This window comes from Rhinoraja longicauda, chromosome 30 (assembly GCF_053455715.1).
Source record: "Rhinoraja longicauda isolate Sanriku21f chromosome 30, sRhiLon1.1, whole genome shotgun sequence".
NCBI lineage: Eukaryota > Metazoa > Chordata > Chondrichthyes > Rajiformes > Arhynchobatidae > Rhinoraja > Rhinoraja longicauda.
In genome coordinates this window covers 8,940,958-8,959,406 of record NC_135982.1, presented here as the reverse complement: position 1 = coordinate 8,959,406, position 18,449 = coordinate 8,940,958, and positions in this window count along the sequence as shown.

Sequence of the window (18,449 nt, the reverse complement as noted above, 5' to 3'; positions counted from 1 at the left end):
TCTCTTCAGAGATGCTGCCTGTCCCACTGAGTTTCTCCAGCATTTTGTGTCTATCTTCGGTTTAAACCAGAACCTGCATTTCCTTCCTGCACAGGTTAGGTTGTGCTACTGGGGTATACCCTACACCCCCGTAACACGCATCTTTTAAACTTTTCTTCACTCTCTTACTTCCCTCATCACAGAGCTTTTAAATAGAACAGTACAGCACAGGAAACAGCCATCATATCAGTGCTGGACATGATGCCAGGTTAAACTAATTTCCACTGCTTGTAGTTTCTTCCATTCATGACTTCATTAACCAAATTACCTCTACCGCTTACGCCCACTGCAATTCAAGCCTCGCCCTATCACAGGCATTCCCTTTGTCCTACACATCCCTTCTTCACTTCCCCTGCATTTATTGCTTACCTTTTCCCCACTTCCGCTTTGAAGATCATCACCCAAAAATGACGACTGTTTCTCTCTCCACAGATGTTGCTTGAGTTGCCTTGTGTTTTTTTTGTTGCTATTTTTATCCAATATCTTCAGGTGAGAGGGGCAAAATTTAGAGAAGTTGTGTTGGCCATTTAAAAAAAAAATTTTACACAGATGATGGTGAATCTTTGGAACACGCTGTCAGGGTTGGTGGTTGATGTTGGTGTTTAAGAGACTTGGATAAGCATACATCTTTGGGATATGAGAGGAAACCAGAGCACCTGGAGGAAACCCATGCGGTGCGCAAACTCCACACAGACAGTACCCGATGTGAGGATCGAACCCGGGTCTCTGGCGCCGTGAGGCAACGGCTCTACCAGCTGTGCCACTGAGTGGCAGTGTGCGTTCTGCATTCTAACTTGGTTCCAACACATTGTCTGGGAAATTTGCATTCAAAAATTAATTAAATACGGGAGGGAAAGCTGGTTTCAGTAACCGTGACCTTGCTTTGGGCAAAATTTGCTAACTTCAGGAATGGGATTCTGCTGTCCTTATCTAATCTATATACTAAAACTCTCGTTTGTTTGTTTGTTCTTGAACTACACCCAAAACGGTACACAATCGCGTGACAATTTTAGGCCCACCTTACTCACCATTGCCCCTTTGGTGCTAATGAAAGAAGTTTCATTGAAATCGGTGTTATATTTTTAAAGTTATTCACATTTTAAAGTTTAAGTCTATCTACTAGGGAGGGAAGGGGGAGGGAGGGGGGGGGGAGAAAGGGAGGGGGTGGAAGGGAGGGGGAGGAGGGAGGATAAGGGGGGTTGAAGGGGATGGAGTGGGGGTTTGGGCCCAACAGGTCCACTTGGTCAAGTTTCTCTTAAATCTAGGCGCAGAACTGAAGCGATGGCCTCGTGTCGTGTGAGACATCTGGGCAAAGCACATAATTCAGGGTAGTTAACCTTTAGACTTTAGAGATACAGCGCAGAAACAGTCCCTTCAGCCCTCCGAGACCACGCCGACAAGCGATCACTCCGTACACTAGCACTATCCTACACACAAGGGACAATTTACAATTTTACCGAAGCCAATTAACCTGCAAACCTGTATGCCTTTGGAGCATGGGAGCAAACCAAGGCACTCGGAGAAAACCCACACTGTCACAGGGAAAACGTACAAACCCCATACAGACAGCACTCATAGTCGGGATGGAACCCGGGTCTCTGGCGCTGTAAGGTAGCAACTTTACCACTGTGTCGCCCTTTTGTATGAATGGACAAACACTGGCAACGGGTGGGGGGGCAGTGAAGCAGTACTGAAGTTTTATGTACCAACTTTAAACACCTTGAGGCTCATGCGTATATTTCCTGGTTTATTGCCAAACAGTCAATTCCAGTGTGGGTATAAGGGCAGGCAGTTACTCCAGACAGAATCATAAATTCCAAAATTTGGCAATGGAAGTCTTTAATGAAGTAATTGCTTTTAACGGATGTTAATGCCACCTACTTTAATTGCCCATTATAAGCAATTGATTTACAATGAAATGGTGCTTTGAAATTGGTGTTGTTTCATTGAGAATTATATGATGGGCTGAACTGGAGAATCAGCAATGCTGCAACGTGCAGACATAAGAGACTGCAGATGCTGGAATCGTGAGCAAAAAGCAAACAGCTGGATGAAGTTAACAGGTCAAGCAACATCTGGGGAGGGGATGGACCAGTGATATTTTGGGTCAGGTCCCTTCAGTCTGTAATGCGATTATGCTACAATACCTAATGCCTGTATGAAGTTGTGTGAATAAGGACAAGTAGTTCAACTTCATTATGTGCTTTATTGACCACGAGGCTGGAGAACAACGACCAAGCCCGTGCATTCCATTTGAATACTCCCCAGAGTCCGTCTGAGCCTCCCTTGCACGCACGTGCCAGACAAGACATTCCAGTAGCAGTCCAAGAGAACACTCAAAATGGATCAGGAATATAGTGACTGATCTACAATACCTGTACATGGATTAGTAGGTTTATGCGAGGAATTAAATGGTGGCACATTTGCACAGATATGCCAACATAACATAAAAGGCTGGAGGGATCCGGTGGGTCTGGCAGGATCTGTGGAAGGATGATGATACGTTTAGTGTCAGGACTGAAGAAGGGTCCGAACATGAAATGGCGCCTAATATTCCTTCCGCAGATGCTGCCTGACCCATCTAGTTTTTGCTTTCTCTGCCAACTGTTGTGTATGTGCATGCCAGCATGAATTGATTACACACATATACACTCGAACATGAGCATGCAGATGTACATGTGCAAGGCATGTACATGTGTGTGGACATACACGTGTGCGTATAGTCAATTCTCATTAATCCAACCCTCATCATTCTGGAATATTTACTATCCAACATTAATTTTTGTGTAGCAGACCTTTAATACAGTATAAACACACTTGTTAATCTTGCAATTCATATATTCTGACAGCAGCATGTTTATTTTTCCTATGACAATGATCAATTTAGCATTTGTATTTTAATAATTTAAGTAGTGACTAAACTTCTTAGGTCCTGTGCCTTCACCTCTTCATTCAGTTCACAGTCAATCAAATGACATCTGATTGTCTGAACATTCTCAGTTCCAAGTTCATAGTTTCCTATCCCTCTGACAATCAATCAGAAAGAGTGAAGTGATAACTTCAGTTCAGAAACTGTGAATCACAATTCTAGCTATTTTGTTTCTCAGCGATTGTCATACTGTTTTGCCTGTTTTAAGCAACAATCCTTCAGTTTGTTTTTCTCAACCCCAAACTCATTTAACAACTTGATAGTGTCATGGCTATAATGAGAGACCTTGGGAATAAAATCTACAGAAACAATGTCAAAATCTAGTAGTACCAACTTCTTTAATATAATCCTGTATGACTGATTTCTGTAGTTATTAATGTTTTAATGGTGCAATCTATTTTAAGAATTTAAGGAAAGAAATGACAAACATTGCTTCAGAAAATACGTACGCATGTTTTTGCTGCCAACGCATACATGTTAGTATAAGAAAATAACTGCAGATGCTGGTACAAATCGATTTATTCACAAAATGCTGGAGTAACTCAGCAGGTCAGGCAGCATCTCGGGAGAGAAGGAATGGGTGACGTTTCGGGTCGAGACCCTTCTTCAGACCAGTCTGAAGAAGGGCCTCGACCCGAAACGTCACCCATTCCTTCTCTCCCGAAATGCTGCCTGACCTGCTGAGTTACTCCAGCATTTTGTGCATACATGTTAGTATTGGGTAATAAAATTGGTATTTGTTATAGAAACTTTTAAAATCAAAATGTGTATCATTTATGCTGGGCATGGAATATCACATACCCATGGTTCACGGACAATCGACATTAAGACAGTTCCCTCTGAGTTAAAAACATTTAATAATCTGACATTTAATAATCCAACATGTACAAGGTGCAGTGGTTTGTATTGGATTAACAAGAATTGACCGGGTGTGAGTGTGTGTGTGTGTGTGTTTTAAAAAATGAAATTAATGAAAAATGCAAACAGAAGGTCTATTTGAATCATCGTGTGTCCAATATCTGGCGAAGTTTCCCAGAAAAGAGTAGCTCAGACCAGTTTGAGCTCCCTACCCGTACAGCACCGCTGCCATGTCGTTGTCTCGTCTGCTAATAAAGGCATTAACCTATCTATTTTTGATAGGATTTTTGCTTCTGGTGGGATAGAGGAATGATGTAAAAATATATATATGTTTTCCCTGGTGATGCCAAAGGTAATTGGTGTTATTTGAGAGACAGCAACAACAACAAAAAAAGACCACTGGAGTGCCTCCCACGTTGAAGAAGATGACCAATTTGCTTTTCATTATTTCTGAAGCTGACAGGGAAATACGAGAGCAGAGCCGGAAGGATAAAGCTGGGGATAGCCGGCGCCTGATTGATGCAAGGTGAAGTGAACTCGCACACGTAGACACCAAATGACCAAAGAGCAGATGACGGAAGTGCCCGCAATCTGAGGTGCGGCGTGTGACAGCTGGAGCAGATAATAACTTGTAGACTTCTTTGTGTCACATTTTTGGACTACAGTGCTTCCTGCCTTTAGTTGCTCTGCACAATGCCATCTGTCAAGACCGCTCCACATTTCACTTACAAAGAGCTCCCTAGGTTATTATACGGATCGCGATCCTCGGGGTTCTTGGTAATTTGGTAAATAAATCTCTATGCTCTTAAAATTATTATACCCCACGACCAGCCTTTAATTATGCCTTTCTGACATGTAGCTGGAAGCTAGAAGCAGGCCAACCTGTTTAAAAAAAAATAAAAAAATAGACCTCCTATGTCTACCCACAAAATGCTGGAGTAATTCAGTAGGTCAGGCAGCATCTCAGGAGAGAAGGAATGGGTGACGTTTCGGGTCGAGACCCTTCCTCAGACTGATATCTACCCGTTCTGAATTAATTGGGGGTCCTTTTAAAGCATTGATCAGTTTTGGGAACCATGCAATTTGTATGCTCACCTGTCCTCTGCTGTTTAGCCCCAGGGTTTGGTTCAGGTAACAGGAGGTCAGAACCAGAGGTCAAAGGTCAGACTCTTTACGCCCATAATGTTGAGATTGACCCTTTGCTGTGAGATTTTAATAACTTCACGGTGACTGGCATTGCTGAGAGTTACGTTACCGGGCAGAGTTCTTTAGGTCTTGTCTATATCTTTTGGGGAAAAATGATCGCAGCAACCAAAGGCCATTGCTGCCTTTACAAAGCATACATTACCAGCCAGAAAAAAAAATATTGCTGTGTTTAACAATATTGTTTTAATCAATGTTACAGAATTGCGTGAATCATAGATATTTGCAGCATAGAATGTATCTAGCCCCTCTGTACCCATGGTAAACCTATGGCAGTCTATTCCCACTTATCGAAGGAGATGTGAGGTGTTGCACTTTGGGAAGTCAAGTGTAAGGGGGAAAGAATACAATTGATAGCAATCTTCTACAGCATTTATGTACAGAGAGATCTAGTTCACAGCTCCCTGAAAGTGGCAACACAAGTAGGTAGTGGTAAAGAAGACGAATGGTATACTTGCCTTCATCGGTTGGGGCATTGAGTATAAGAATTGGGAAGTCATGATGTAGCTTTATTCCACATTGGTTAGGCTTTATTCTGAGTAGTTTGTGTAGTTCTGATTTAAAAAGAAAAAATCAAAATAAAATTCTATTGTTTTGATTGCCCCATTTCAGGAAGGATGTGTAGGCATTGGAGATGGTGTAGAAGAGGTTCACCAAAATGCTGACTGGTTGAGAGGATGTTACCTATACAGAGAGGTCGAGCCAAACTGGGATTGTTTTGTCTAAAGTGTCAGAGGTTGAGGGGATCACAAAATGCTGGAGTAACTCAGCAGGTCAGGCAGCATCTAAGTTGGAGGGAATGGGTGACGTTTCGGGTCGAGACCGTTCTTCAGACAGGTTGAGGGGAAATCTGATGGCAGTGCATACAATTTTAAGAGGCATAGATAGGGTAGACAGTCAGAAGCTTTTTCCCAGGGTAGAAATGTCATGGTGTAGCAGGCAAAATGTAAAGAAATTGCGCGGGGCAGTGGGTACTTGGAATGCCTGGGGTGGTGGTGAAGGGCATTTAAAAGACTTTTCGATAAGCACATGGATGAGCAGGGAGTGGAGAGATATGAATATTGTGAAGGACGATGAGATTAGTATAACTTGGCATCATGTTCGTTACAGACATTGTGGGCCTAAGGGCCTGTTCCTGTGCTGAACTGTTCTGTGTCCTTACTAGGTCTATTAAGCCTGCAACCTTACAGCTGTTCAAGTGGAAATTAAAACTGAATTAACAGCGCATGATGAAAGCTCTGTATGAAGACTTCCAATGAAGGTCTGCAAACTGAAACATTATCCGTTCCTTTCTTCACCAATGCTGCCTGACTTGCTGAGTTGGGAATTTTCTGCTTTTCGAGTCATTGTCATGGAGTCACTCGGCACGGAGAGAGGCTGGCCTAGGTGTCCATCTATGCTGCTCCCATTTTCCTCTAAACCCCTCTAAACTTTTCCTATCCATGCACCTGTCCAAGTGTCATTTAAATATTTTAGTACTTAGCTTGGCTACTTCCTCTTTCGTTTTAGATTTTCAGCATCTGCTGCCTTTAGTTTCACAGCTGTCCAAATGCTCAGCCAATTTGTTTCAGTCTGTGAGGATTGTTCATAAGTCATAGGAGCAGAAGTAGACCATTTGGTCCATCGAATCTACTCCGCCATTCAATCACGGCCGATCTCTCTTTCCCTCTCAATCCCATTCTCCTTCCTTCACCCCATAACCCTGACACCCTTACTAATCAAGAATCTGTCGATCTCCGCCTTAAAAATACCCAATGTCGGCCTCCACAGCCGTATGTAGCAATGAATTCCACAGATTCACCACCCTCAGACTAAAGAAATTCCTCCTCATTTTGGATGTGCATAACTTTTACAAAATGCAGTAGAGTTTATTGTACCTGAGCTCAAACGCTCTCACTGACAGCTCATTCCATATACACACCACCCTCGTAGAACATCGATCAGTACAGTGCAGGAAATAAGCCCTTGGGGCCCACAATGTCCGTGCCAAACACGATGCCAAGGCCAACCTTTATCTGCCTGCACATAATCCACATGCGTCCATTACCTGCATACCATGTGCCTATCTAATAGTTTCTTAAATTGCACTATCGTACATGCTGCCTCCGCTGCCCCTTGGCAGTGCGTTTCAAGCACTCTTTACTCTGTTCTTCTGCAGGGCCCACCTGTCACAGGGCTCACACTTCTACACACATGCAGGTGTCAATGAAACCAAAAGTGTGGGGGTAAACAGCATGCAAAGAGGCCCTTTGGCCCAAATCCATGCCAACCAAGATGCCCCACTTCAAATGTCCCATTTACCCACATTTGGCCCATATCCCTCACAACCTTTCCCACCCATGTACCCGTCCATGTGTCTTTTAAATGCTTTTATAGTACCTGCCCCAAATAAGGGCGGCACGGTAGCGCAGCGGTAGAATTGCTGCTTTACAGCGAATGCAGCGCCGGAGACTCAGGTTCGATCCTGACTACGGGTGCTGCACTGTAAGGAGTTTGTATGTTCTCCCCGTGACCTGCGTGGGTTTTCTCCGAGATCTTCGGTTTCCTCCCACACTCCAAAGACGTACAGGTATGTAGGTTAATTGGCTGGGTAAATGTAAAAAAAAATTGTCCCTACTGGGTGTAGGATAGTGTTAATGTGCGGGGATCGCTGGGCGGCACGGACTTGGTGGGCCGAAAAGGCCTGTTTCCGGCTGTATATATATGATATGATACCTCCTCTGGCAGCTTGTTCCATATACCCACCACCCTCTGAGTGGAAAAAGTTGTCCCCGGATTTGTATTAAATCTTGCCCCTTTCACCTTAAGCATGTGGCCTCTTATATTTGATTCTCTCACCCTGGGTAAAAGACTCATAGATGAGCACATGTATTTTAATGGAATTTACAAATTTTATATCAATAGACAATAGGTGCAGGAGGAGGCCATTCGGCCCTTCGAGCCAGCACCGCCATTCAATGTGATCATGGCTGATCATTCTCAATCAGTACCCCGTTCCTACCTTCTCCCCATACCCCCTGACTCCGCTATCCTTAAGAGCTCTATCCAGCTCTCTCTTGAATGCATTCAGAGAATTGGCCTCCACTGCCTTCTGAGGCAGAGAATTCCACAGATTCACAACTCTCTGACTGAAAAAGTTTTTCCTCATCTCAGTTCTAAATGGCCTACCCCTTATTCTTAAACTGTGGCCCCTTGTTCTAGACTCCCCCAACATTGGGAACATGTTTCCTACCTCTAACGTGTCCAACCCCTTAATAATCTTATACGTTTCGATAAGATCCCCTCTCGTCCTTCTAAATTCCAGTGTATACAAGCCTAGTCGCTCCAGTCTTTCAACATATGATAGTCCCGCCATTCCGGGAATTAACCTAGTAAACTTACGCTGCACGCCCTCAATAGCAAGAATATCCTTCCTCAAATTTGGAGATCAAAACTGCACACAGTACTCCAGGTGCGGTCTCACTAGGGCCCTGTACAACTGCACACAGTACTCCAGGTGCGGTCTCGCACTCTGCATCCAGTCAATTTATTATGAAGAGAGGGCCAAATATTTGACTTTGACCAATGTAATACTGGACTCGAATGGGCCAAGGAGACTGGGTCAAAGAGAATGGGGTTGAGAGAGAAAAATAGATCAGCTGTGATCGAATGGCCTAATCCTGCTCCTATGTCTCATAACAAGTAAGATTGCTTTGTATTTAGGAGTTGAAATGGTGAGTAATATTTTGAGTGTTCTGCAAAATATATGCGTGAAACAACATTTTTAGCTTATTCACATTTATACACAAGGGCAGTGTAGTGGAATCTGATAGCAGAAATATCCTCTTTGAACATTTGCGACTTATGTGATGATGATCATGTTAGGATGTTCATTTGATTTTTGCTGTGAATTTAATTAATATTGTTCAGCTCTAAAAATATAGAATTGCAATGTAAAATATATTTAAAAGGGTAAAGGGATAACAAAGTTTGGCAACTTATTTCAGCTTCATGTGTAGAATATTAGGGTGGCACGGTGGCGTAGCGGTAGAGATAATGCCTTACAGCGCCAGAGACCCGGGTTCGATCCTGACTATGGGTGGTTGTCTGTACAGAGCTTGTACGTTCTCCCCATGACCTGCGGTGGTTTTTTTTGTTAGATTTTTGGTTTCCTCCCACACTCTAAAGACCTGCAGGGTTAATTGGCTTGGTGTAAATGTTAAATTGTCCCCAGTGTGTGTAGGTAGCGTTAATGTGCGGGGATCGCTGTTCGGTGTGGTCTCGGTGGGCCGAAGGGCCTGTTTCCGCGCTGTATCTCTGAAATAAAAACTAGTCTGTGATGTGCAGTGATTTTTGAACTGTTCTCATGTACTGGCACCTCCTATTCCGTAAAGATGCCGGTTGAACTGTGTTAGGAGTGTTCAATTGTCATTTGCACCGGTCACAGAACAATGATATTCTTGCTTGTTGCAGCTTTACATGTACTTTCATGCAATAGCACGACAAATAAAAATGCTATCAAGTGTCTGTTACAGTATAAGTGAGTGTTGCGACACTACACAGTGGGTGCAGCCCACCTGCAGTCCGTTTGTAGATGTGATGTAGTATTTTTTGTGGTTGTGTACTATGTGTGTGTGTGTGTGTGGGGGGGGGGGAACTATAAAAATTGTCTCTTCCGAACGGAGACGCGACCTTTTTTCTATGTCATGTCTCCATTCACGCTGCGGCCTACAATCGGCCAAACACCTGGACCTGGCGGCCTCCAGCTGGGACCACCTGGGACTGTACTCACCACCTGCGGAGCTGGCTGGCTTTGGAGGCTGTGGTGGCGCTTGGAGGCTGTAGAGGCTTCGGCCGCGGGCCCTGTAGACATCTGGAGCTCGCAGGTCCTGGGTGGTCCGCCGACTTCGGGAGCTCCGGCCGCGGCAGCGTCTTCGTCCGCCCCGAATCGCAGGGCTTGGGTCGGCCCACTGCGGACCCTTCACCATCCGGCGCGGCCTGGAATAGGCCGCGGGATTTTCCACCGCCCGGTGGGGGCTTCAATGTCGGGAGCCCCGACGTGCCAATTTCGACTGCCTGACCACGGGAGAAGACGGCAGGGAAGAGAGAAGATGTTCTGGCCTTCCATCACAGTGAGGAGGTGACTGGAGGAGACTCACTGTGATGGATGTTTTTTGTTTTATGTTGGTTTTTGTGATTGCGTGTTTCATTGCTTTCTTTTTTATTGCCTCTCATTATTGACTGTGGGTAATGTAACTTCGTCCAAAAACATGACAATAAAGGTTATTCTATTCTATAATATTGAGATGCAGCATGGAAATGGGCCCTTCGGCCCATCAAGGTCACACTGACCATCGATCGCAAGTTCACACTAGTTTCATGTTATCCCACTTTCTCGTCCACTCCCTGCACACGAGGGGCACTTTTCTCCGACTGATGAACCTGCACGTCTTTGGGATGTGGGATGAAAGCGGAGCATCCAGAGGAAACCCACATGGTCACAGGGAAACGGTGCAAATTGCGCACAGACAGCACTCGATGTCAACATTGAACATACCTCGTAGCTCTACCAGCTTATACTGGATGGCCATACCATAACAATATAAACTGACACAGGGTGACCCTTATGCGAAGTCCATTGTAGTTCATGGTTGTACAATAAGGTTCAAGAGCCTGATGGTAGAGGGGAAGAAGCTGTTCTTGAACCTGGAGACAATGGTTCTTGAGGTACACCGTAAAGGAGTATGAGAAAGAAGGTGACACCAGGAACTGCAGATGCTGGAATCTTGAGCAAAAATCAAAGTGCTGGAGCATCTCAGCAGGTCAGGCAGCATCAGTGGAAAGCTGATGTTTTGGGTTGGGATCCTTCTTTAGACTCTGATTGACGCAAAATGCTAGACTAACTCAGCGGGTCAGGCAGCAACTCTGAAGAGAAGGAATGGGTGACGTTTCAGGTTGAGACCCTTCTTCAGACTAAGAGTTGGGGGAGAGGGAGACTCGGAGATGTGGTCGAAGGTGTGAACATGCCAAATGAAAGGGGACGATGATTAAGGAAAATGTAGAATGGTTTAAAACGTCGTAAAGCTGGGGAGCAGGAGGAATCACACAGGGTTCACCATAATTCTCGTCGGGAGAGGAGGAGAACTTCAAAGAAGGCATATCTTGAGGAGATTTCGCAGTGGAGCAGATGAAATGTGCAGGAAGGAACTGCAGGAAGGAACTGCAGGTGCTGCCTTTACACTGAAGATAGACACAAACATCGGTGTCTGAAGAAGGGTCCCGACGTGAAACGTTGCCTCTCAATTCCCTCCGGAGATGCAGCCTGACCTGCTGAATTACTCCAGTATCGTGTTTGCTTCGTATTATCAGATGGGCGTTGATGCTGAAATATTTGAGGGTGTTTTATCGATCGTTGCCCAATTGGTTGATATAAATGGGTAGCTTTTAAAATTGAAAAATCTAAAAAAATTAATGAAACTGAAAGAAGCCATTTGGTCCATCGTGTCTTACCGAACACAACTCTCCAGCCTCTGGATTGCAGCCCTGTAGTTTGTGTGTGTTCTAGTGCATGACTGTGTGTTCCAGTACATAGCTAGGTATCTGTGTTGCAAGTGTTTCTGCCACCACCACCACCATTCCAGACTTCCATCACCAACTGGTGTCAACATCATCCTGATATCCCCTACTGGTGACTTTAAATCTCCGCCTCCCCAGGCTCCCTGGTCCCTCTGCTAGAGGAGGCAAGTCCCTCTTTGCTCTATCCAAGCCCCGCTTCATTTTTAAACACCTCCAATAATTCTCCCTTCAGCTTGCTGTCAAAGTTATTTATCTTGCAGAGGGTGATGAATCTCTGGAGTCCCTGGTGGATGGTGGAAGCTGGATCAATAGAAGTATTTAAAGAGGAATTGGATAAACGTTTGTGGAATAGAGGGGTTGAAGAAATGGTACAAGGGAAGGCGAGGCCTGCAGAGATCAGCCTTGGTCGTAGTGAAAGGCAGGCAAGGTTTGAAGGGTCTCCTGCTCCCGTTTTCTTCTGTTCGTCTTTTCTTGCATTTTTTTGTTTCAGAAAAATAACCTCAATCTCACGAACATTTGCTCTTTGCTGCACATTTATAATGCTGGCGATATCCTTGTAAATCCCCTCTACACTCACTCCCTCCAGCACAATCCCATCTTCCCTGTACAATGGTGACCAGAACTGTAAGCGAGGCCAGACAAGAGCTACGGACAATTCTACCATCACCTGTGTAGGAGGGAACTGCAGATGCTGGTTTAAATCGAAGGTAGACACAAAATGCTAGAGTAGCTCAGCGGGACTGGCAACATCTTTGGATAGAAGGAATGGGTGACTCTGAAGTCTGAAGAAGGGTCTCGACCCGAAACGTCACCCATTTCTTCTATCATCATCTCGCGGCTCCTATATTCTACCCATCAGCTAATAAAGAAGGTGCCCCATTGAGTTTTAGTTTATTTTATATTGTCATGTGTACCGGAGTACAGTGAAAAGCATTTGTGTGCTATTCAGTCAGTGAAAAGACTACCTTGTGACCCACCACATTAACCCCTCCTGCTGTTTGTAAGGATTTTAGATTTAGATTTAGAGATACAGCGCGGAAACAGGCCCTTCGGCCCACCAGGTCCACGCCGCCCAGCGATCCCCGCACATCAACACTATCCTACACACACTAGGGACAATTTTTTAAAAACATTTTTGCCCAGCCAATTAACCTACATACCTGTACGTCTTTGGAGTGTGGGAGGAAACCGAAGATCTCGGAGAAAACCCACGCAGGTCACGGGGAGAACGTACAAAATCCGTACAGACAGCACCCGTAGTCAGGATCGAACCTGAGTCTCCGGCGCTGCATTCACTGTAAGGCAGCAACTCTACCGCTGCGCCACCGTGCCTCCATAGGATCTGTATTCATACAATCCAAGGTCCTTTTGCCAGTCCACAGTTCAACAAATCCTCCTCCTCTCATTTATTTTATGTTCCCTTGTCCTGCCCCAAGTGCAACCTTACTTCACTATTCTGCTGAACTGAACAGTCCCCCTAGATGCTCCTAAAGATGAAGGATTTCATTCCTGAAGAAGAATTTTAAGAGGAGAAGGAGTCAGCCATTTAGTCCCTCTTGCCTGTCCCATTGTTCACTCAAGTCATTGTTGGCGTCTGAAGAAGGGCCTCGACCCAAAACATTACCTATTCCCTTTCTCCAGAGATGCTGCCTGACCCATTGAGCTGCTTCAGCAGTTTGTGTCTGTCTTTTTTCGTGTGTGATCGCCACCACTCTTTTGTCCCTTATTAAGGTACACAATTTCTCTCTTTCACTCTTGAAATACACAGCACCAATAATGGCTCGAAGGGCCGAATGGCCTACTCCTGCATCTATTGTCTATTGTCTAATTATCTGGGCTAGAACATTGTCAAAATTCAAAGCCCTCCCAAAGAGAAACAAAAAAATATATCTCTATATTAAATAGGTAAAATCACTTTAGTTTACATTGGATGTCAATAGAATAGGCAACAAAAAAAAATGCTGTAGATCGCTTATTTATCAACTTGGTATAAAGTTTGGTTGACCGCCAGGTTTCATATATATATTTGCTGGTTTCTGACCATAACCAGATACATTCTACTTTCACCAAAGGGTTTTTACTGGTACTGCAGATATGATAAGAGCCTTTTCAAAACAGGCACATAGAAGTGCACAAAATAGTTATACAGATTATGTGCAGGCAGGTGGGGTCAGTTTAACTAGGCATTCTGTTCGGTACTAACATTGTGGACTGAAGGGCCTGATCCTGTGCTGTACTGTTCTATGCATGTGTAAGAAGGAACTGCAGATGCTGGTTTAAACTGCAGAGAGACACAGAAAGCTGGAGTAACTCAGCGGGATAGGCAGCACCTGAAGAAGAAGGGTCTCGACCCCAAAATGTCACCCATTCCTTCTCTCCAGAGATGCTGCCTGTCCCGCTGAGTTACTCCAGCTTTTTGTGTCTATCTTCTGTACTGCTTTTACTATGTTCTGTGTAATAACAGTGCCAGTTCTGTAAAATAGTTTGTTGGAGGTTGCGGGGGGACCTGATAGCAGTATATAAAATGATGAGGCATAGATTTTAGATTTTTTTTAGATTTAGAGATACAGCGCAGAAACAGGCCTTTCGGCCCACCGGGTCCGCGCCGCCCAGCAATCCCCGCACACTAACACTATCCTACACCCTCTAGGGACAATTTTTACATTTGCCCAGCCAATTAACCTACATATCTGTATGTCTTTGGAGTGTGGGAGGAAACCGAAGATCTTGGAGAAAACCCACGCAGGTCACGGGGAGAGCGTACAAACTCCGTACAGACTCCCTTGTAATAAATGTATCAGAAAATGCAATTGGTGTTGAATTTTCAAAGGCTGCAAACTTTAAAGATGAACTCAATCTCTGCATCTAGTTACTCCTATTTATACTAGAGGGCGCCATTTATGCTTTGCGAAGAAATGCTGAAATCAAAGTGTTTGATTGAACAAATGTTTGTAATAGATATGGCTATTTAGTAATAGTTCTTATCACTCATTCCATAGTTAAATATGTTGCGATAGTATTGAATTTAATCGCACATTTCCCAAGATTTTAGACAATGTACCAAGTTATTAAATCGAAAAATATTTGTACTCCAAAACATAAGTATTCTTTATAATGTGATTTTAAAGCTTAAAACATTTCGTCATGGAAGGATAATTATCGTCCACCTGAGTGGCTCATCAACTCTTCGGCATCCCTGCATAAGTCACTTTGCGCATTAACCTCACATGGGGCATGGATCATGCGAGGGTTTGCACTTTGCTTGCATTGTATGGTCCTCTTAACACTATTGTGGTTGTTCTGGGTTAAAGGGTAAGGACACAAAGTGATTATGTTACTGGACTAGCACGCAGGGCGCTAGGTTATTGATCTGCAGGCTCGAGTTCGGAAACCACCGCAGCACCTGGGGAATTTTAATTCGAGTAATTAAGTAATTTTGTGTGAAAGAACCAGTGTCAGTAACGGTGATTATGAAACTAATGGATTGTTCCAAAGTCCCATCTGGTTTGCTGAAGTCCTGCAAGGAGGGAGTGTGGTGATTCTGGTCAGCCCGGCCTGTGTGTCAAGGAAGGAACTACAGATGCTGGTTTACACCGAAGATAGACACAAAATGATGGTGTAACTCAGCAGGCCAGGCAGCATCTCTGGAGACAAGGAATAGGTCACGTTTCAGGTCCGGACCCTTTGTCAGTTCTACACATTTTGCATCCATCCTTGGCCCCTACCTGACTGCGTCTATCCTTGGTCCCTACCTGACACCAAAGTAGTTGCTTCTTCACAGCCCTTTGTACTGACACTGCCAACAACTGAAGTTGGGGGCAATTAGGAATGGTCAGCCTAGCCAATAATATCAATATCCCTAGAACAAATTAATTAATTGTAGCCGTACTTTTATCACTTTAAAGAACAGTTAATGTTTCCTGGTCACCACAGGAAGAGTTTATTGAACTGAAACATTAACAGTTCCTGCCTGACCTGATGAATATTTCCAACAATTTTTGATTTTATCCCATTTCTGATCTCTCTCTCACTTTGTCTTCTGCATTGATCAAACAAGGTTCAATGCAAGCTTCACAAAACAGCATCTCAACCTCCGACTGGGTGGCACGGTGGGGCAGCTGGTGGAGCTGCTGCCTCACTACGGAGAGACCTAATTCAATCCTGACCTCGGGTGCTATCTGTGTGGAGTGTGCATGTTAACCACGTGTGCTTCATCCGGGTGCTTCTTTTTCTTCCCACATCCCAAAGACGTGCGGGTTTATAGGTTAATCAGCCTCTGTAAATATGCAGGGAGTGGATGAAAAAGTGGGTGAGGAAGCCTGTGTGGGCTGGGAATGGCGTGTCCTGAGGGTAGGTAGGTCCATCTGCTACAATCGAAATCCGTCACAAAGAGGTCTGTAGAAACAAGGATTTACTGTATAGGCCCCCGCTAAATTTTACATGAATCCACCTTTCCAGATAGACTCCAATCTCTAGACTTCCTTCTTTTCCATTAAGTGCTGTTTGTGTTGTCGAGTTACTTGAACACATCAAAACATTACTCTCCCTCTGGTTCCACTCCCAAATCTTACCGGCATTTTAAACTACCTTTTCTGGAACTCCTCCTCAAACTACCTCAGTCTTTTTTATCTCTCTCCCCCTGGCTATAACCTCTGAACAAACTTCTCAAAATCTCTTCTGATATTCCCACTGAGAGTTAGAATCTATTCTGCTTCCATCCCACTGACACATCTTGGAAGGTTTCTCTGTATTAAATTTAAACAAAGATTTTCTTCGCAAACATTTTGAACCAAAATATTTTTTTCACAGCAGAAGATATATTTATATCATTAGTTCATAATTACTAAATACATGTTAATGGGTGCTATGTTCACGAAAGCCAAGTGTAATACAGTATATCAACATAATGATATGATCTCCTTTAAATAAATCATGATATTTAACTCTTTCATTTCCAACATCAAAATAAATCTATTTTTTCTAATGTACAGAATTATCCTCGGCTAAGATAATTACTGAGCAACTTTAAATTTAACTTAACGAATAGTGAAAGGCCTGGATAGGCCTGGAATGTGGAGAGGATGTCTCCACTTGTGGGAGAGTGTGTGACCGGAGAGCACGGCCTCTGAAGACGAGGACTCACCTTTAGAATGGAGATGAGGTGGAATTTCTTTAATCAGAGAGTGGTGAATCTGTGGAATTCATCTATGGAGGCCAAGTCATTCACAGCCATGAGTAGAATGAGCAATTATTTGGCCACGGATTTTCAATCATTATTTTACACTGTATAACCGGCCAGAATGTAGGTACCTGACCCCTATAGCAGATAGAATATATTGTTGTCATGACAGAAAACTGGGATATTTTGATCAGCCGTTCGAATCTTGAGTTACGGGTCACCGGGAGTGACAATAAATCTCCACACTCTGCCCTCCGTACAAGGGACTGGGAAGAGTTGGCTGATGGGTTGACTGCAGTCTCATGCAATGGAAAGCATCTTGAAACGGATGCAGAATCTGAACCACTAAAGATCGCAAGATTGAAGATGTAAAGGCAGATCACCTCCCAGCCAAACACAAAGTGCTGGAGCAACTCAGCGGGTGAGGAAGCATGTGAGGAGGGAATGGGGCAGGTGATATTTTGGGTCAGGATCCTTCTTCAGACTGATTTGAGTAGGGGGAGAAAGCTGGAAAAATGAGGGCGGGGATAAAGCCTGGCAAGTGGTGGTGGATACAGGTGAGAGTGGCGGTTGTTTGACAGATGGGTAACAAAGGCTACAGGGGAGCATGAGGCAAAAAGGTGTGAGACAAGGCAAGAGTCGAGTTTTTATAATCATATGTACCGAAATGGAACAATCACATTCTTGCAGCAGCACAACAGGTTTGTAAAAACAGTACTCCACATATAATATAATAAATCAAAAAAAGGTTCATTAAATAAAACACTCAATATAGTGTAAAAGCAAAGCGAAGCCCGATGTCCCTTGTGCCACCTAGGCAGTTTGTCGTTCAGAGCTTAGTTGGAGTTCATAGTACTCAATACCTTGATGATGATTGGGAAGAAGCTGTTCGTCAACTTGGTTGTTACTGTTTTCAGACTCCTGTACCTTCAAGGCTTGTATTCACTGGAGTTTAGAAGGATGAGAGGGGATCTTATAGAGACATATAAAATTATAAACGGACTGGGCAAGCCAGATGCAGGGAAAATGTTCCCAATGTTGGGAGTCCAGCTTGTTTGGGCAAATTTTTTACATAAAGGTAGTGGATGTTTAGAACGAGATGCCAGAAGAGGTTGAACCAGGTACTATCGCAACGTTTAAGAAACATTTACATAGCTACATGGATAGTTCATAAGTTATAGGAGCAGAATTAGGCCACTCGGCCCATCAAGTCTATTCCGCAATTCAATCATGGCTGATCTATCTCTCCATCCTAACCCCATTCTTCTGCCTTCTCCCCGTAACCCCTGACACCCGTACTAATCAAGAGATAGTACTCTCCAGATGGAACACGTTTAGAGGGATATGGGCCAAATGCAGGCAGGTGGGACTAGTGTAGATGGGGGCATGTTAGTCAATGTGGGCATTGGGTCAAAGGGCCTGTTTCCCCACTGTCTGACTCTATGACTGTCTGTGTCTCTATTACTTTATCTAACTCCACAGCGCTCCTCAGCTGGGAGATTTGCTTAGTCAGCTCATCTGAGGCGGGTGAGACAGCAGTTTCCATCACATCCAACAGGAGATTGGACATGCTCCTCCATCTCATGGTAGATGCCCAGCCCACTCAACACTCATTCTCAAAGGCAGCCTCCCTGCATTGAGGCACGGTGGTGACACATTGTTGGCGACGTGGTGGCAAAGTCCAGG